The sequence below is a fragment of the Mchenga conophoros genome, linkage group LG13 (genome assembly GCF_057382185.1).
Source record: "Mchenga conophoros isolate Kocher_MC1m ecotype Shallow Benthic linkage group LG13, M_conophoros_male_GT1.1, whole genome shotgun sequence".
NCBI lineage: Eukaryota > Metazoa > Chordata > Actinopteri > Cichliformes > Cichlidae > Mchenga > Mchenga conophoros.
This window is the reverse complement of record NC_140538.1, coordinates 16,940,774-16,961,871: the sequence shown is the minus strand read 5'-3', so window position 1 is coordinate 16,961,871 and position 21,098 is coordinate 16,940,774. Positions and strand designations below refer to the sequence as shown.

General features: G+C 41.5%; 1 protein-coding gene across 1 annotated transcript in view; it reads right to left on the bottom strand.

Annotated features, from left to right (window-relative positions):
- lzts2a (leucine zipper, putative tumor suppressor 2a) overlaps positions 1-17,305 on the bottom strand; it is a 44,489-nt gene extending 27,184 nt beyond the window's left edge. Inside the window, exon 1 of the mRNA XM_085296797.1 lies at positions 16,994-17,305. The gene's annotated coding sequence lies outside the window, so the exon portion shown is untranslated. The remainder of the gene's footprint in view (positions 1-16,993) is intronic.
- Positions 17,306-21,098: the final 3,793 nt, after the last annotated feature.

The window sequence follows — 21,098 nt, the reverse complement described above, 5'->3', positions numbered from 1 at the left end:
CCAAAATCAGACAGTCAGAGCAGCCCCACCAACCCTAAGACAATCCAAGATTGCTTCAGGGCATGTAAAAAGCAGTAAAACCATAAGACATGTAACCAGCTAAGTAAGTCAGGGTCTATCCACGAACGTGTGGCAATGGTGGTTTTAAGTGCTAAAAAAATAAACAAACAAACAAACAATACGCTTTGCACTAATATGATAATGATGCATGACTGACTCTATCTTGCTAAAGAGCAAAACAAATGCTGTTATTCCTTGTTTTTCTGACTTCACTACTGAAACACACACAACTCAGGAGTGACATCACTTCCACCTCAGTCATCCGACTTCTGAGGTAAATGGAAAGCAGCATTATACAGTGGGGCAAAAAAGTATTTAGTCAGCCACCGATTGTGCAAGTTCCCCCACTTAAAATGATGACAGAGGTCAGTAATTTGCACCAGAGGTACACTTCAACTGTGAGAGACAGAATGTGAAAAAAAAATCCATGAATCCACATGGTAGGATTTGTAAAGAATTTATTCGTAAATTAGGGTGGAAAATAAGTATTTGGTCACCTCAAACAAGGAAAATCTCTGGCTCTCACAGACCTGTAACGTCTTCTGTAAGAAGCTTTTCTGTCCCCCACTCGTTACCTGTATGAATGGCACCTGTTTGAACTCATCATCTGTATAAAAGACACCTGTCCACAGCCTCAAACAGTCAGACTCCAAACTCCGCCATGGCCAAGACCAAAGAGCTTTCGAAGGACACCAGGAAAAGTATTGTAGACCTGCACCAGACTGGGAAGAGTGAATCTACAATAGGCAAGCAGCTTGGTGTGAAAAAATCAACTGTGGGAGCAATCATCAGAAAATGGAAGACATACAAGACCACTGATAATCTCCCTCGATCTGAGGCTCCACGCAAGATCTCATCCCGTGGGGTCAAAATGATCATGAGAACGGTGAGCAAAGATCCCAGAACCACACGGGGGGACCTGGTGAATGACCTGCAGAGAGCTGGGACCAAAGTAACAAAGGTCACCATCAGTAACACACTACAACGGCAAGGAATCAAATCCCGCAGTGCCAGACGTGTTCCGCTGCTGAAGCCAGTGCATGTCCAGGCCCGTCTGAAGTTTGCCAGAGAGCACATGGATGATACAGCAGAGGATTGGGAGAATGTCATGTGGTCAGATGAAACCAAAGTAGAACTTTTTGGTATAAACTCAACTCGTCGTGTTTGGAGGAAGAAGAATACTGAGTTGCATCCCAAGAACACCATACCTACTGTGAAGCATGGGGGTGGAAACATCATGCTATGGGGCTGTTTTTCTGCCAAGGGGACAGGACGACTGATCCGTGTTAAGGACAGAATGAATGGGGCCATGTATCGTGAGATTTTGAGCCAAAACCTCCTTCCATCAGTGAGAACTTTGAAGATGAAACGAGGCTGGGTCTTCCAACATGACAATGATCCAAAACACACCGCCCGGGCAACAAAGGAGTGGCTCCGTAAGAAGCATTTGAAAGTCCTGCAGTGGTCTAGCCTCCACTTTTTTTTTTTCACATTCTGTCTCTCACAGTTGAAGTGTACCTCTGGTGCAAATTACTGACCTCTGTCATCATTTTAAGTGGGGGAACTTGCACAATCGGTGGCTGACTATATACTTTTTTTGCCCCACTGTAGGTGCTTTATACCTTTTTCCAAACATGCTGATTTGCATATCTCAGGTAATAACCGGTTGAATTCACAGCTACTCAGTGGCTCACCCGCCTCCTGCACAGTCTACTCAGAAACCATCCTCACCTAAACCAAGCATCAGCGTGACCAACTGTGTTCTGCTTGTGTGAAAGCATAACCTCAGACAAAGACCAGATTCTTATTCATTCTGGTGTGAACACAGCCTAGGAGAAAATAACCCAACTTCTCACCTGACTTGATAGCGCAGTAAATACTTTCCTGGTGAGTTTCAGTTGCTATTTTTATCCTGTTTCTTCTGCTTATCCAACTCTAGGTTGCAGGGTGGGTTGGAGCCTATGCAAGCTATCAGGTGAGAGGCAGGGTACAGACTGTACAGATCACCTATCTATTATAGACCTAACAGATATAACTCACATTCACACTAATTTACAATCACTGAGTAACCTAACAAACATGTCTTTACACTGTGCAGGAGAACATGCATGTTCAGTTTGCCCATACAGAAAGTCCTCAGCAGACTGATTACTTCATACCTAAGACCTTGTTGATGTGAAAAGTGCTAATCGCTACACCACCATGCTCCCCATTATATGTATCTATTTATTTTTTACAGCATAATAATAACAATTATGTTAATTATCCTCCCATTTAGAGCAAAATACACAGTAAATGAGGGTACAATTTAGGCTAGAATTAGCTTGTGATGAACAGTTTGCTAATCTATTAGCACTCAGTGTTCTCAGTTTCACAGTTACCTCACTGACGTTTCAAAATACCTTGACGGTGATGTCAAAAATACTGAACTCCCGGCTTTAAAATGGGAGTCAAGAAACCAGTGGGTGATATTCATCATGTCAGCATCCAACTTCTATGCCCAAAACTCACAAATATCACGCACATATATTAATGGAATAGGGGAAAAGCAACCAGCTATTTTGTTTAAACAAGCAGATTACACATCAGTTCAATAACACAAAGTGAATTTTATCAGTTTGAGCCACTGCTCATATCAACCACGCACACAGAAGGGTTTTAATCAAGATACACCACAGCAACTCTTTCCAAATAATACTCCCACTGTCTTTGTAAACTATTTCATCTTGGTTTGGACTGTTGTGAATCTGAGTTTAAAAAAAAAAAAAAAATCATCATCATTTCTATTATAAAAGCATTTTTAAAATTTCATCTTTGCACCATTTTCTGTAATTTTTAATTCATCAATATCCAGGAAAATAAATACTGGCTGATCATGAAAGTGAACAACTGCTGCTACTTAAGTGTCCCGAAACACCTGAAAACATGTAAGTTAAACTACTTCTGCATAATGTGAAAAATCGGGACAGGTGTCGAGCGTCTCGTAGCATCCATTGTCACATTGCTCATCCTCGGATATTGAGTAAGAATAGAATAGAATCAATGAGAATCGTAAAGCACTTCCCAGGAAAAGAGCAGTCGGGTAATGCAGTTTCTATGTATCTTTCTTTCTATTTTCTCTGTCATTAGCCATATTGTACTCGGTGTCTGGCACTCTGGCTGTTGCGGCTGCCGTTTTCCCAAGAAAGTGGAAAGCTGCTTTGTTGCCATAATATGCCCTGTGTGATGCTTGGCCCACTTTCCATCTTGCTTTCATTGTGTAAGCACACATACATAAAACATGATTTGCTGCTTCAATTTCTGACTTTTATTCAGCTGGGATTTGGTGGCAGACAACATCAGAGCCATGAAAAGCAGAGCGGAGCAGCGACGAAATGCAGCTCTCCCTCTGATCCTCTGAGTGAGGAAGAAAAGAGAGAGAGAGAGAGAAGGAGACAGAGAGCTGGCTACGATACAAAGAACAAGGTTTAATCACTGACCTCTAGACTTACAACTAAAGACAAATGGCCATGATTAATGAGGCCCATTCATCTTACAGGTTAAGAAAAAAAAAACCCAGCAGGGACTGTGTGTGCCCGTGATGCTCTCGAGCTTCAGTCCTGTTAGTTTGCACTTCACGTGTGAGTCCAAGGAGCTCAGATCAGGATCACTGCAGATCCAGCATTGTTCACTAGAGGGCAGCCTGCAATGATGTGAAATCTGGCAGCTGCAATGATGGCTGTTCAGTCCTGAGTGAAACTTGTTCGTAGCAACAAATAACAGAAGGAACAGATAATATAGTATAAAGTTATTTTAATATCTGCTGTGCAAAACTATTGCACTAGCTATTTAAATGATTATTTTAACCTTCATTCAGATTTATTCCTTTTCTATATTCAGTACACTATGTACACTGCTTTAAAAAAGTACATACGGCCACATTATTGAGACTTGTCACAAGGAGTTGCCACAGTTGGTAGCTCCACTTGGGAGACTTATGCAGGATTTCCTTCCTAATGCAACCCAAAGGGGAATTTGTTTTTCTGGCTGGAATTAATTCAGTTATTTTACTTTATTTGGCTACTTATTCAGATATTTTGGGTCTTTTCTAGTTCACTGATGGGTTTTGATTTCTGCTGTGAAATTCACATCTTAGCGTCTAAACTTAATGTAAACAGCCTGAAAGCATGGATCCATCCTGCTTTGTATGAATGGGTAGGGTGGTAGTGGTGCAATGGTGTAGGGCAGGGGTGGCAAACTCCAGGCCTCGAGAGCCAATGTCCTGCAGGTTTTAGATAACACCCTGGGTCAACACACCTGAATCAAATGATTAGTTAATTACCGGGCTTCTGGAGAACTTCAAGAAATGTTGGGGAGGTAATTTAGCAATTTAAATCAGCTGTGATGGATCAAGGACACATCTAAAACCTGCAGGACACCGGCTCTCGAGGCCTGGAGTTTGCCACCCCTGGTGTAGGGGATCTTTTCTTGGAACATCTTGGCCCCCTCAGAACCAGATGAACATTAGTTAAACACCACAGCCTACATGAATATGATTGCTGATCATGTTCAACCCTTTATGACCACCACATGTCCATCTTCTGATGGCTGCTCAAATGGCCTCCACTATCACCAGATCTCAAAGCAGTAGAGCACCTTTGGGATGTGTTGGAACAGGGGATTGATAGTCCGGATGTGCACATGACAAATCCGCAGCAGCTGTGTGACGCTATCATGTCTGTATGAACTGAAATCACTGAGGAATGTTTCTATCGTGTACCTAATAAAGTGGCCAGTAAGTGTATGACAAGACATCCAGTTTGGTTACCACGATAACCATGCACTCCTCTTTTTTGTGTAACCAAAAATATAAAATCTGTGAGTAGAAAAAAGAAACAAAAAACAAATTTACAATATTTGAATGAAAGTATTTAGTTATGTCAGAGGGGAGTGACCTCATCAGTACTCTCCACCGTAAAGTGAAAGGTCTAATTGATGTACTCCAACTCTTTGACCCCTATCTCCACTCCTATAATGTTTCTAAGGATCATAAGTCATCCTCCTCTGTGGCCAGATTAGATGAGATGACAAGAGGTTGGAGGGGATGGCCGCAGCAGCAGCAGCAGCGGTGGGTAAAGTTTATCTCTGTAACCGAGCTCAAGAGCAGCAGCTGATGTGTGGCCACAGCTGCACACAGTCAACCTCTTATGAAAATCTTGGCAGAACAAATGATGAGTTTGCATGTTTGACGACAGCTGATGACTAATGAGGGTCTTCTATGCAGAAACAATGCAACATGGGCAGGATGAGCAAAAGGTGACCACACAGAGGAAGATTAACAAATGAGAAACAATGACTGCAGGAAAAATTTTCCTTTTCCTTTTCACTGCTTAAATCACAGCCGGAGCTAAAGGCTTTGTCTTGCTTTGTCTGTTTCCAGCTCTATCAGCCCCACCACTGTTGTTGTAACAATTTGTCTGTCTGGAGGATATGGATCATCTCTCTTCATTCACACGCTTTTTCTCCTCTCTTATTATTTCCATCCTCCCTATCTTTAGCTTTTCTTACATTATTTCAAACACAATTTTCACACAGATTCAGTATGGGGGCTGCTGCTTCACACTGGTTATCTATCATGTTTAAGCGTCTTTTATTGACTGCACAATGAAAATGCATTATTAAGAAACAATAAAAGTTGTCATTTTTCTCAAATCAAGAGATTATTCTCTTGAAAACTTCTTCCAGTACGTGCTAGCGTACTTTGCAGGAGTGAAAGCACCTGATCACTCTTCCTGTAGACGCCTGCACATGTGCACGTAGTGAATGCTGGTTTTATGTGCGTTCGTGAATGTGTACCCTCTGTCACAGTAAGTGTGTTATTGGAGCGGGGTTAGCCGGGGGGAAGGAACAAAAGAAACAAACAAGGTCCTGTGCAACCCCAAGACTGTTGCATGAATCATCCATAAACGTGTACAGTAGCTGGCCTGTTCTCACAGCATTCAGCTCACCAGTAATAACTGACTTCCTATGCAACATGGCAGGTGCTCAAAATATATATTACTGACCAAATGTAATAAATATATTTATATATTTGCAACAGAGCTGCAGTATTTCAGATATATACTGCACTCCTGCATTCAATCAATTTAAATGAATGTGCATTTTTGCCTGTGTGTGTGTGTGTGTGTGTGTGTGTGTGTGTGTGTGTGTGTGTGTGTGTGTGTGTGTGTGTGTGTGTGCCTGCAGCAGCAATGACATCAGACTCAGACCACAGTTAGACTGGGTCAAGTGAACATGCTTCTCGCTCTGAAACACATGCATTTACCTGCACGTGCACCTATAGCTGTACGTACGAAGGAGAGCGTGAGAGGGAGGAAGTGAACACATATGCAAATGTGATCTGGGAACAAAAAGGAGCTTGAAGAGATGGTGTGATTAACTTATTCCCAAGATTAAGAAGTGAAGGCAGGAGGAAATGTCAGAGGAACACAAAAAAAGTCTGTGTGTGTGTTTTGAATCCTCTCAGAAGTGCAGCCTTTGTCGAAGAGCTGAGCTGAATAGTGTGCAGTTTTTGCCTATTTTCTGTCACACACCGGTTAACGAATATCTCCAGCACGTCAGTGCTTCACACACACACACACACACTCAGATCTGCTGGTGTGTAATTTTCCTTTACTTCAGTGGCAGGTCAGCGTACCCATGTTCTCGTGACAGCCTGTGTTTACATCCTCGGGGTATATACATAACTTATATATATAGTGCGTGTTTGTGCGTGGAGCTAATGGAGACTGACATGAGGGCTGACATGGACACTGAGCTGTGCTGCACTGGACCATGCGGTTTAACCCAACAGCAGGGATAAACTATAAATAGACTCTCTCATCCACCCCCAAAGCTCCCCTATTCCCCCTTTTTCTTCCTGTTTCCTCTTTTCCTTTTGCTTTATCTGCAGATCTTTATAACCGTCGCTGGTAATAAAGATTGTGTCTTCCATTTCCTTCTATTCCTGATGGTTGTCTCTCTCGCTATGTCTCTCCAACATCTCTCCCTGTTGTCCCTCCATTTTCAGTCTCCAGCTGCCTCCTGTCTTTATGCATTTTTCTCTTGAAGAAGAAAAAAAAAAGAACAGAGAAACAAAATACTGGAATAACAAAGAGGCCAACACCAATCGAATGGTCTCAGAAGAGAGGGAGAGAGTTTGGGGAGGGTGGGGAAAAGGGGGAGATATGCTAGTTAGGGGGGTGGGGGGTGGGTGGGAGAGATGGAGTTATGTAAGTGAAGCTAATCCCCTCCCAACCCTGCATAATAAATGAGACGGGATGACACTGGCCTCATTTCATCCGTTCATCCCTGCATCTGCCGCCACTAGCCTTCCAAACCGCTCCGTCTCCACCTTAATCTGTCTGTTTGATCTTTGACAGCAGTCTAGGGCTTCATTTTGAACTCCGCACACCAGCAAATCCTGCTATGTTGAAAGCTTGTATAATTGTATAAGCATCTTGTATAAATATCTTGTATAATAGCTCAACAGCAGTTATACAAGATATTTGAAGTTTTAATTGGGAAAATGCTCCCAGAAAAGAAAAATGGCATCCGTTCCTCCTCTTTTATTTTCCCCCCGATATCAAAGATAACATCAGATTTTTGAAAGCCTTCTTGCATAACACAAGCCAATGCGGGACAGCAAGAATAGAATAAAAAAAAAAAACCCATCAGATCCCCTGATGTTTTTGGAGCGCCAATGATAACATGTCAAAGATTATGATACAATCCTTTGAAGTGCTGTCCTCCGCAGCTTTCCCTTCTCAATTTAAACCCAGCAGTCTGACCCTGCCTCAATCCAGACATCCTAATCTGCAAAGGCATGCTTCACAAGGGTCAACATGACCATTTTAAACATGTTATTAATGCCGAGACACATATCAATATTACACCACATGACTCTGTAGCACAACAGCGTGTTGCTTCAGACTGTGTCAGACACAGAAACCTAATCCCGCCGACTGATTTACGATCTGCTGCTTTGAAGCTTAAGTTTCACATTTTGGTAATCGAGATCTGGGCATTTTGAAACCCGAGGTCCTCAAATTTAGGCAAGAGGGTCGAGTCGATCGTGCACTTCAGGGATACGTTAATTTTGGCTAAAGTAAAAAAGGCTTAAAATAAAAATGTCTAACCAAAAAAACCTGAATTTCTCTCCTGCTTAGAGCCTCTTAGTGCAACCAAGCACAAGAGACACCAAACAATTTATTAATCACAAGACAGCCACACCCTAAAACTGCCTGCATCATTCATTTTACTTAGAATGGGACTACCGTTTGCAAAATGAACACCATGCTGTATAGAGAAAGACCTGAAAGTCATAGGAATTTATAACCTAACATCTTTTGAACCTGTGCTCCAGACCTGGTGGCTACGTCTATCTTTTATATACAGACTGTGTTCATATGGACACGTTAACACATAGCATAGTTGCAAATGGCCACTAGCATAGCTAAAGAGTCTTAGTTGTAGTTCTAGTTTACACAAGCGGGCTATATCAAACAACCAGGCTTAATGAACAAAGGACGTGTAACTTTTCTTGAGTTAAATGTCTCTGGTTTAATAGTTCAGTGTTGAGCACATTTTAAGGCTAATTATCACACTGCTTAGCACATTTTATCACTGAAATGGCAACCGTTGTGAACATTTACACTCGTGTAAGGTGTTCTGCAATTTTCCACTAAAAGAGTCGTTTGCTGGGAATTTTCTCCACTCGAGGTGATCAATTCTCTTCTAAACACCTTGAAACAGAAAATAAGGCAGTAGATGACAGAAGATAAACCAGTGTATGGTTACATTTTTAGGGGGGTGCACGTCAGGTTATTGCATAGGTTATGGTGCAGGGTTTCAGGGGAGTTTGTGGTTACAGTGTACCTGTGACACAGAGACCCTGCACCCACCATTACTTATGAGCAGAGTCCGTTAGACCTGTAACTCCACCCAACACTGTCACAGCCACACATAATGGGGTACTTTTCTTCATCCCCACAGCAAGGTGAGCAAATCCATTACTACAGGTTCCCCAAAAACAAATGTAAGAACATATATTAAATTTTAAGTCATTTTCATTCATTCATACGTAGTCAACTTTTTATAAATTAAATTCTATTACCTCCTAAAATGAGTTTCTTTTTTTTCCTTTACAACAGCAGAATTTCATACATGCACATGAGAGTGCTGCATGAAATCACCACCGGCTAAACCCCATTTTAATGCAATCAGCTGGATCATTACTGATCTGTAGCACAGACTGTGTATATACAGATGTGGTGATGAAGAAATCTATATTTATTTTTATACAGTCTGTGATCAGTAGAGTATTTATAAGCTGTTTCTTAACGTTCAGTATTAGTACCAGGTAATTAACTCCTTTATGAGTACCAAGGCTGTTATTTTAAGCAGTTTTTGAACTTTGTTAAACTTTTTAAAAGTTTTAATATGAAAAAACAGAAGCCCCCACCATGTAGGAAGGAGGTCCTTGGCACCAACAATGCCCTTTAACTCCCCCTCCAGCTCTCCAATCCTCCTCCACAGACAGGACGCTCCACTGAACTTTGACCTACTTCTGTCTGCCATCAGTCTGGGCTTTGGAAGGAGGAGGAGGAGGTGGGGGCAGCAAGGCCTCAAACGCAGCGAGCTTCACGCTGATCAAGCCTGTTAATAATAATAATAATAATAATAATAATATGAATATCAAAGGTTTATTTGGACAATACATCTTTTGAAGGTCAAATCACAGAGTGAAGCTGGGGGACGCTTGAGGATGTGTGCATGTGAAATAAGCAAAGAAAAACTGAACTCATTGTTTAATACAGTTCCTCTAAATTTTAGCTGGGCACACACTCACGGACACATGCTGAGGGACTTGGTTTTACTTTTCCACCGATCAGCCACAAGACAAGCCCTGTCTTTCTTCGTTTTATCCTATCCGTGCCTTTCATTTCCAAGAAATCTCATCCACCAGATGGACACAATCCTCTGCAGGATAATGCCAAGCAGACAAAGACACCATGACAAAGAGGCAGACAGCACCTCCAGGATTCAGCTCTGTCAGTCTGAGCCCAAGACTCACTGAAAATAAGCAGAAACCAAGTAACAGCATCACTCCATAAACTGCAAGTAAGTTTGAAAATATGCCAAATGTTTCATAAGCGCAGGACAGCTTCCAGGCCAGCTGAGTCCTGGCAATCCACTTGTGACAGGACAGCTTCATAAACTGAGGGATGAAGTGTTGGCTCGGACGAGAGGGCGGTGGGAGTTATGTTATCAAGATTTGGGATGGGATCCCAGAGGTTCCCGGAAGAATTCTGGGAACATCGGGGCCTTACATGTGTGTATGAGAACGAAAGCGATTGAGGCACAGATGATGAGAGAGGCGACATCTGTCACCAATTAAAAAGGAGGGATTGATCCCAAGGTTACGCCAGAGAGATACAGTATGCAGCGATACTCTAGAGTCACGATGTAAACACTTTTCTCATGGTTAATAATTCCCAGCCCCCAGCCTCCTTCCCCTCTCCGCTTCCACAGACAAGCCAAACACAGTTTACCCAAGCTAGTCAGCTGATGCAGGAAAGGGGGAGGAGGGTGGGGCGCTGCATGGTACGCATTCTGCAGAGGGGTCATCTGGCAGATGCATCCTCTGGGCTGGCTTCACTCCGTCGAGCGCACAATGGGGAAGAACGCTGACCAAGAGGGTGGAGGAAATCTAATCTATAAATCCAGCACATGTCCAAACAACTGGGTGTCAGGAGATCTTTGCTTATGTTATTAGCTCAGGGGTGTCGCACTGTAAGTTGTAAGCTGGAAAACTCACTGATTCAATTCGACTGAGGTTTGGCAGGGCTAAGAACAAATATGCAGTGTTTTCCTATCTAAAACTCCACACCGGCAGGCGCTGATGAGCTTTTATACTGGATCAATAACTCATGCTTTGTTTCCCTTGCTGGCACAAATCAGGTTTCCAATAAAGACAAATCAACCAACAGCTTAATCAATGACTTTCACGCTTAAGTGGAAGCAGGCCTCTGTTAGTCACGTTAGGAACTATGCAACCAACAGGCAATTTCTTGCCTAGCTAAAAGGAAAAAGAGTCTCCTGAATGAGTTTTCTCATAAAAACAAAGACTGCTACCATTAAGAACTAATTGTTGCAGCTGCAGGTCGTCACCTCTTAAAATCTTTTATCAGCCACCAGGCAACGAGCCTCAATTCTGGACCTAATACTCGTGTCATCCATCAATCTTGCGTTTGTGTGTGTGTCTGCGTGCGTGTGTGTGGTCTGCTGTTTCAGCACTGGCCATTTCGGTCCTCATACATCACCCTCCCGACAGCAGTGAAGTGATGCTTAGTGACATATGATGCCACTTTACCTTCTCTTCAGAAAAAGAGAGAAAGAGCTGGAGAAAGGCCTTGCTGTTCCCAGATAGATGAAAACCATTTCCATGTGCAATGACGACACTTTCCTAACGGGACGGCCAACGGATTTGTGCACTGCGAAGGTTGAGCACGTAATAACAGATTTTTGTTGCTCCAGACAAAAATCACTCTGAGAAGCTTCTCTACGGGATCTTTGGGGTGCTGTGAACAAATGCATAAGTGTTGAGCAAACACAGTTTGATTGGCCTACTAATGGATGTTTGGAGCACTTGGCAGACTTCAGCACTGCTGGTTCTAATGTGATCTGTGCCAGAGCTCTGCTCACTAATGTCCATTATACCATGACTTACTCCACCCTGCATTGATTCCGGCTCTTCTTACAGACTGCGAGGGCTTTCAGAGCCCATCTCCGCCTGCCATCTCAGTTATCAGATTGCAATGGCAATTTAATTGAACTGCAATCTACTTACGCAAAGAAAAAAAAGGGGGGAAAAGAACACATTATGAGTATCCTTTGGCGCTGGAAAGGTTCTGTAAGAGTATGATAATTGACCTGCTGCATGCATGTTCATGGGCCATCTAATATATGCTTTTCTTTTGTAAAAAAAAAACAAAAACTCAAAGGAGGTAATGGCAAGCTGAGGCTATGGGCTGTTTGACAATGAGAGAGCAGTAGTGGTCCAGTAGTCTGTATGGCCACATGTGTCCCTGTGAGCTTTTACAGCGTCACATACAGAACTCCTGCACCATATTGCACTTCACCTTTCGCTGACATCCCAAATTTACCTGTAAATTTATATTGTGGGAATTTAATTAAATCGCGGGTTTCTGCTACCTATTTTAATTTTTTAGATCTCAATTATTTTTGCAGTAAAATAAATATTTTCTGCCTAAAAAATTAATAACTACACCCCATCGCTGATCCAGCCAATGGCTCATGGTGTTATTCGCACAATTAAGGCGCTTAATATGCAAAACTACCTGGTGGACTTGCTGAATACGTAAGGATGTGTCTCAAAAGTGTGTTTACGAGTGTAAAAAGGGTTTATAAGAGCGTGGGTTTTACACCTATTGTGTGGAACTTAACCCCCACGATAATCGAGGGAATACTGTAGCCATACCTTCAAACCTAATGGAGCCAAAGGTCGCTTTACTCATCCACTTCAGCTGAGAAAACAGTTGTCTTCTGTGTTTGTGAAGTGAGCTCTCCAACCTCCAAAAACTAATCTGGGTAATGTCATCAAGGTTATCTTGAACTAGTTTTAGACTTTGGTATCTACAAGAAAAAAGAGTTGCAAAGAGGCAAGGAGGAAGGAAGCTTTAGAGACATTTGATTTGTATTCTTTAACAAAAAGAAATATAATACTAAATCTCTGGAGTACCATTTACCCCCCATCTACCCTTGCCTCTCTCTGCAGATCTGACCTGATCTCCTGCAGCTTGATGGATAAGCCTGCTGCACGTATACATGACTTGATAAATGTGGGTTATTTCGAGTGTCACAGTCAGAAGAATCAAATCTGACTTGATTATGCAGACCAACTGCGCCTCCTGTGTACCCATTTCCTTCCTTCTTTTGCTTTCCTCTGACGAGATGCAGCAGTGCGAGATTCAAAGATTTGATTCATTTAGTAAAGAGCTTCATAAACCTAAAATACCACCTGGATTTCTTGTCAGCATTACAGGGTCAGAAAGTCAAAAGGCCCAGCTTTCATTTTTCTAATGGGTTCAAAAAAAGCTTTGAAAGTATGCAACAGAAAGGATTCGGAAAAAAATGACGAGGCCCTTCTCACAACAGTGTTTACAGGAAACACTCAGCACGCGATTTCTGATCCAGTGCCACTTGTTGATAAGAATTCTGCTTGCCCATTACAACATTTCACAGTGCACTGCTACTGCAAGAATCCTTTTATTTTACTAAAGCCATCAGCAACTCAAGATTTCATGAAATAAAATTAAACTTAACTGTGAAAAGCCTGATTTCCTTTAATATTTAACAAGGAAATGATATAGATTTGCTGTAGTCAAGCTTCTTACAACAACTTCACTTCAGTAGCAGCAGAAAAATGTAGTCATCATTATGTGAACCAGAACTACCTCAAATGATGACTTGTGATGTTGATTTTATTCTGCAAGTTAAATACTGAATGTCAAAGTTAAAATGAATGTGACTTTCTTTCATTTCTTTCTTAGTGTCTGAAATGTGTAAAGCAATGATACGTCTGCAGGAAGCTTAGAAGTGTCTATAATCAGCCTTTAACAGTATGGACATTACTAATACATACATTATTTTTAAATGCTAAACTCTGAAAGTTATCTGATGATCGATCACTGGAAATTACAATAGCAAACAGAGGAGGAATGATCTCATCCAGCATTCTCTTCTAAAAGACACAGGACTGCAAGCTGGGGAAAGGCTTTTTAAAACCTTTCACGTATAAATGTTTCATTTAAATATACTTCAGGAGTCTGCTGGCCTATGCTGAGCGATTCATATGTAGATCCATAATGAGTCTGTCTAAATAACTAACCTGATCAACAGTATAACACCTCAAGTGACTTTAAAAATGAAAACTCCATGAAGATGCTGTAAAGTAAAGTCATTAGCGGTGCTGCAACATTTATGGTCCTGAATGGGGATTTTTAAAAAAGGAAAAGAAAGGTCACTGCAAACCCAGGCAGCTACTAATTACAGTCTCACACACAAGGGCAGTCTTTGTGCGCACATGTGTGTGTGTGTGTGTGTGCGTGTGTCTGACTGACAGCTTGTCTCTCCCCTGTTGTGCTCCTGCTCATGTCCTGTTCTAATAGGCTGACAGCGAGGAACTGTGACGGAAATCTTAGTGACGCACTGCTAGAAAAATCACAGCTGAGGGGAAACTGAATCTTGGAACCAACATGCTCAACAAAAAAAAAAGAAGCATATTAAACACTGAACTACTCCATAAAAATCAAACAGAGCTTCTCTCTGACATGCAATTGAAGACATGAAATGGAGGCACAGGAAAAGACAAAATATCAGATGGAGAAAAGGTATCTGTTGAGCTCCTCTGAGTGCGTTTGACTCTGTCTGAGGAATTCAAGGCTCCTGTGGTGCTTCCACACAGAGAAGTTTACATGTTAGAAAGTTAGAAAGAAAGACACTTCCTGTTTTCTTTCAAATGTACTTGCAGTGTTTGTTAAATAAGAGCAGCGTGAGATAGTTTGAGCTGCACGAGGCGTTTGCAGTCTGCATTACATCTAAATAGATAACAGTGCTGACACACTGTTTGCACACTTTTTAATAACATCACCATCATTATCATCATCACCACTGCAGAGCGATAGTCTTCTGGATCAGATTGTGCTGTATTTATACACCAAATTAGCCTTAACAATAAAACCAACCTAATACTTAATAGGCATCGATCAGTATTTCTGACTGATCAGGGGCCATCGGGACCCCTGTGGTGTCTGGCACCTTCAGGTTTGGCAGGGCCTGTGTGTTAGATTAGATTAGATTAGATTAGATGAAACTTTATTAATCCCTCAGGTGGGTTCCTCTGGGAAATTCAGTACAAGGTTGTACATTCAGGGTTGTGGTGTGGCATCTTGTGGCTCAGTTATATTCTGGCTTTTTCACAGTTTATAAGGCTGGGGCTGTTTCTCGGGCTCACTGTTGTTGAACAAGGTATTTGTGAGGGATTCTGAGTCAACAACCACGTTTAGATTGGTAATGATTAATGAATGCCAGGAGCCAAACACTTCGCTTCACCTGCGAGTGGTTTTAATGTTGTGGGATAACGATGTTTGCTGCTTCACGAGGGATTCTCCTTTACATGTTATGTAAGTGTGTGTGTGTGTGTGAGCACGTTCATGTAAGTGTCACTTTCGGCTGAGATTATCTAATGGGCAAATTAAGCTGCCAACGCCGGAGCGACATTTTGAACAGTGGGTTGCGTCTTTAATGTTTCATCGTTCTCGAGTGCTGGCAGATGTGCATCAGCTGTGATTGCGCCTCCAGCTGTGATCTAGTTTTTTTCACACTTAATTGTTAATGTAATAAAAAAAGATGGGAGGTCGCGTTATTCGACCGCAGAGGCAGAAGGATTTTCATAACCTTGTTAAAAAGGGAAAACGGGAGGAGGAAAGGAGACAAGGAAAACAATTTGAGGACAAGATGCTGTAAAAACAACCATGACTTTGGTAATGTTATCACTTAGCTGCCTCACATTTCACCCCCTCAGGGTTTCACTTGCTGTGAAGGGGACATGTGATTTAAATGATCACAAGCATCCTCCCCTACCTGTCCCCCATCCACCTCTTTAGCTACTTCAATCCTAATGGCCTGACAGGTTGGTTATTACCTCCCACTGCTACCGAATCCCCCTCTCCCCCTTCTCTTTAGCTGTGTTATGTTGCAGTGACAGAGCAGTATGATATAGGTTCTCCCAAAGAGGGAGCATGATGCTTGAGCACATCATGGTGCTGTGATGCTACTAGTCTGTGCAGGAGAGGATGGAGTATGTGCGTGCCGAGCATTCACAAATTCACATTTGCAGCGTGCATGCATTCATTCATGCGTGGTTGTACTCGTGTTTGCATTCAGCTAAAGTCGTACAGCTGTGACAACAGGACACCCAACGCATCAATCATCTGTGAGGGTTCACCGCAGATGAGAAAGAGATGGAGAGAATCTCAGGCATGCTGCTTCTTCGGCATTTATATCTACTCCTGTGGGGATTATTTATGGTCCAATCAGACCCCGGGTGTTTCCAATTCAACTCAAACCCAATCCATAAATTAAAGTAGGCCTTGAGAGCATAAAGAAATGGCCATGAGAGCTCTCCCTCTCTCTTTGTCTGACCTTTCCTTTTCATCATTTTCACTTCATCCTCTCCCATCCACTTCTGTCTTTATAATACAAACAAAACTGGCTGCGCATTTTCAGAGAGGAAAACGGCCATAACAGGAAACGCGGTTTGCAGGAATAAGTGTGCATGTGTGCCATTTCCAAGGGGCAGCCCCCCTATTCACTGACACAGCGGGATGAAGATAACAGTAAAGCTTGTTCTCTTGTTTCTCTCTCTCTTTCTCTCTCTCTCTCTCACACACACACACACACACACACACACACACACACACACACACACACACACACACCAGCTCCTGAGGAAGAAAAACTGAGGAAACTCGTGTAAAGCAAATCACTGCATTCAAGTGGATTAACTGCACAAGTACTCAGATTAAACTATCAATAAATCAAATGATCATGCAGCTACACCGTAAGCCATACATACTCTAACCACGCAACTCAGCACAATCAAAGCACACTTTCACATAAATATCCACGCAGGTTTAAGCAAAATTCGTATTTTACGATAAAATTACAACTAAACTTCAACAACTACTTCTATTTCTATTTTTTCATGCGTGGACAAAGCATTTTGAGGGCGCTTGATAAAAGTCAAGAAGTCCTTAACCCTTCTGTTAAAATACAGCACAAAAACACAACACTCACTCAATCACTGTTGCACACTGCGTGATCTGCTCACCTTTAAAGATGTTATTTACAACCAACCCGTGCGGGGATATTTCCTTCAGCAGTGGGTATCTTGTGCGTCCCAAGCAGATGCAACTTTTTCAGAGAGCACCAACACGCCAGAAAAAAATCGACTCTGCTGTCCGTTCCCCGTAGTTACAGTCCGCTTCTTTTCCCAAAGCCGCGCAGTCCACGGCGGCTGTGATCTGCTGCTGATCCACGGCTGCTGCTCAGGTTGAAGGTGTTTGGTACTGTCACCGGCACAGCCCGATGTAGCGCTCTGCGAGGCGGGCTCACTCTGTGCTTCAGCGGGGGCTCGAGAAACGATCCACAACAGTCAAGGTTCAGGACAGGGACGGGGAAGGCAGGGGCTGTGAGAGGGGGGGCCGCGACATCCGATGAAGCCATTCCTTGACGCTCGTGCCTTTGCGCCAGTGGGGTTGATATACTGATATAAAAACCTCATTTAAAACTTGTAAACACTATCCACGTGCGAACTAGTTTTTTCAAGCTCAACGGAAGAAAAATCAACAGTTCAGAAAACTGCACATTTTTATTTTAGTGTTTGAAAGTAACTACTGAGCTTGTTGTTTTGCTAACTTGAATATTGTTCTAAATTATATAAATCACTTTAAAAGACATTCCTTAATAGAGTTTTATGTTTGTGTCTTATTATGCCATTGATTTGAGACAGAAAGTTTTCTTAGCAGTTTTTCCAACATGCAAATGTGCATGTAAAATTCTGCAAAGACCAAAAGACTGTGTACATTTTGTCTTTATTGGACAGTTAATTGTTATTTTAAATTCCCTGCTCTCTGTTAGTTGCACTGCTTAAGATGTCAGTGGTCTAATCAGCCACCAGTGCATGTAGGTATGCAGGTGATATCAAGACAAGTTCAAACCAAGCATTAGAATGGGGAAGAAGGTGATTTAAGGGAAGTGTGTGGGTATTTCAGAAACTGATGGTTTTCTGGGATATTTCTCATACATTTGTCTCCAGAGTTTATATATAATTGAATTGAGAAAATATTCAATGAGTGACAGCTGGAAGAAAATGCTTTGCTGAAATCAGAGGTCAGAGAATGACCAGACTGTTTCGAAGTGATTATAACCAAGGTATGTAGAAGAGCATCTTTCAACCCAAAACATGTACACTGAAGCAGATAGGCTACTGCAGCAGAAGACCACATCTGGTGCCACTTATGCCAGCTAAGAACAGGAAACTGAAGCTACAGTTAGCATGGGAACATCAAGATTTGACAACGGAAGATTGGGAAAAACATTGCTTGGTCTGATGAGAAAAGAACATACATCAGTATCTTCTTAACTTAGGCTCACAGTGGGCTTATGTGGAGCTGTGTGGAGGCAAGGCCCTGGACAAGGCTAACACAGAGAGAAACAGACAACTTCATATTTCCACCTCCACACATAGGTCCAATTTAGGGAAAAACAGTTAACCTAACATGCATGTCTTTGGACTGTGGTCAGAAAACCACTCAGGCACAGGGAGACCATACAACTCCACGCACAAAGGCCCCTGCCAAGAGGGCCAAGAGGTTGAAACCTGAAACCTTACTGTAAGGCAGTAACAAAAAAGTCAAAAAATAAACTTAAAGAATGGCTTTAACATTAAAACAGATTACAAACCCACTTGTAACCTCGTGTCCAAGTAACTGAGGTTATACTCTACAGTAATTTGCAAGTATTGTAACTATTCTCCTGTGATTTAAAGCGTGTTTAAAACTGTTTGGTGAGTTTTTTCTAAGATATACTTAGATAAATATGAAAATGTGCTTTATTTTGGAAAATCTTCCCATCTTCTTAGCATGTGACCATGCAGATATTGCTTCACAGTCTAAACAACTAATATTTACAGCATGTGATGGGCAATATATGAAACAAAAGAATATTAGCCATAAAAAGTCATCAACAGTTGAAATACTACCTCTGAGCCAGCTTGTCTGCACTGAGCCCCCCACTTACTTACTTCTGTCCCCTCTTATGTCCTGGGAACACAATATAGGGTCTCCTCTTCTCATCACAATAGACTTCCACCTGCTTAATTCATCAATGAAACCGGAGCTGCAGGAAAGCCTGTCCTAATTTCTTAGACGTCGACATATGGGTCGGTTTCCACCAGATCTTAAGATGCAGAAATCAGTGCCAGTCAAAAGGAGCAGCTGTCAAGGTGTAATGTTATGTGATATACTGCAGGTAGCAGGGTCAGTTTACTTTAGTAGGGACATCTGGTCCACAGCATTAAAGGTTAAAGAAAGCAAGCATAATCCATTTTCCCCACACACAGTTGTCAAGAAAATAAGGAGCCTCTTATAATCATTAATGTAACAACCCTGAAGTGTGACCCTGGCTCTCTTAAACCCTCATTTACAGCTGATTCACTTATGAACCTATAAAATGCATTAAAATATTTGGTTATATGAGGTTGTCTGTGATTTTTCTTTTTGTTTTTTTTTTGCTCCTTCCCTGAGTTGTTTTTTTTTTTTTTACTCGGTGTGATTAAATAACTCATTAAGGTGTGTGCATCTGCATCCATCCATCTGCAGGGCAGGATTATATTAAAGCGCCGCTAAAAGTGTTTGTACAGCAAAAACCAAGGACCTGCAAACCTGAAACTTCCACCAATACTCAGACCCTAAAACCATATGTTGCACTGTAATAAGCAACTTAATATTTTTGCAATAACTTGGGGGGGGAAAGCAGGAAAACTCCTTAGCAGGGAGTTAATATTAATATATTTATTATTTTAATCAATTTAATTCATCTGCATCATTGCTCCACTCTTTTCACCTTTAGAAATGTCAGTTCTTAGACCATTCACCACCCCAAAAATGATTGAGCACTATCTACAGACTTTTGCTTGTCTTAACTTGCTCAGTAGTTTTCTTTACGTCAGTTTATTTAAATGTTGCCAGCGATTCAGGACAAGCAGCAGAGCATTCATATTATGGACTAACTCACTATCACTTCGAGATATCAGCACATGCACTGGTGTGTGCTAAACATTGTCTTCACTGCAACCTATGAACATCAATAACCCCTTAAGTCTTTGTTTCACTGGAACCAAAACCAGCACAGGCTTCCTTTGCATACTGGAAATCACACGTTTTAGATGCTGTTAAGATGGGTCAGTAAAAGTGTGCAGTGACATCCAGTAATTAGTGCTGTATGCAAAACATTTGCTTGATCAAACTTAAGCAAAGTATTGGAAATATGTGAAATCAGATTTGCATCTGGTTTTGCACGTTTGGTGTCACTTATGAGAAGGTGTGAGGAAAAAAAACACATCTCTAAAATCACTACGTCACCTTTTCTATTGTAAATTGTGCCCGTGTCACATTTTCAGCATTCAGTGCTACCAAATTACCATGCTCTCATGGTTTACTTGGACCCCCAACCACTGCTGCTTGAGGCTGTAATTCTTCCCGATGTTTACTTCTCCACTCTAAAAGTGTGACCTGGAAAAATTCCTGGAACCTTAATGCCATGGTCCTAAATACCTTATACTACTCAGATGCCAAAATGAGGAACTGCACTCCAGTCATCATAACTTCTTTTAAACGAGGGATAACGAATACAAATCACAGGGAAATTATATTTTTGAAAAACTCAAGGTTAGAAGAGATATGAAATGTCACTGTATTTCTGTTAAACAGAGGTTTAACTTTTGGACTCTGAAGCACACTAAAAGTGTTTAAAAAAAACGGCACAGAAACAACATATTTATTCAGTATTGTGATGATGGTTTAGTGTGAGGATGGTTTAAAATCTGAGATTTTATCTGTATCTGGACTTGGCATGAATGGTTTTATTATTTATTTGTTTTGTTGTGATTGTGTATTTAAATCTTAGGTTACAGATCTACTTTAGGATTAATTTTCCTTACACGTTGATTGTTATCGACACATTTTCCATTTTTTATGGGATTTCTCATGATTGTATTTTGTCATTTATGCTATCGTGGTTAAAATGAACTTTACTGAATGAAAAAGTAAAGACAAGAGCCTTCAATTTGTAGTTTATGAAGAAAATCTTTAAAAATAAAGTTCTTTATTAGATTGCATCTTCAACAGCATCAACCTGTTTCTTTGACGTCCAGC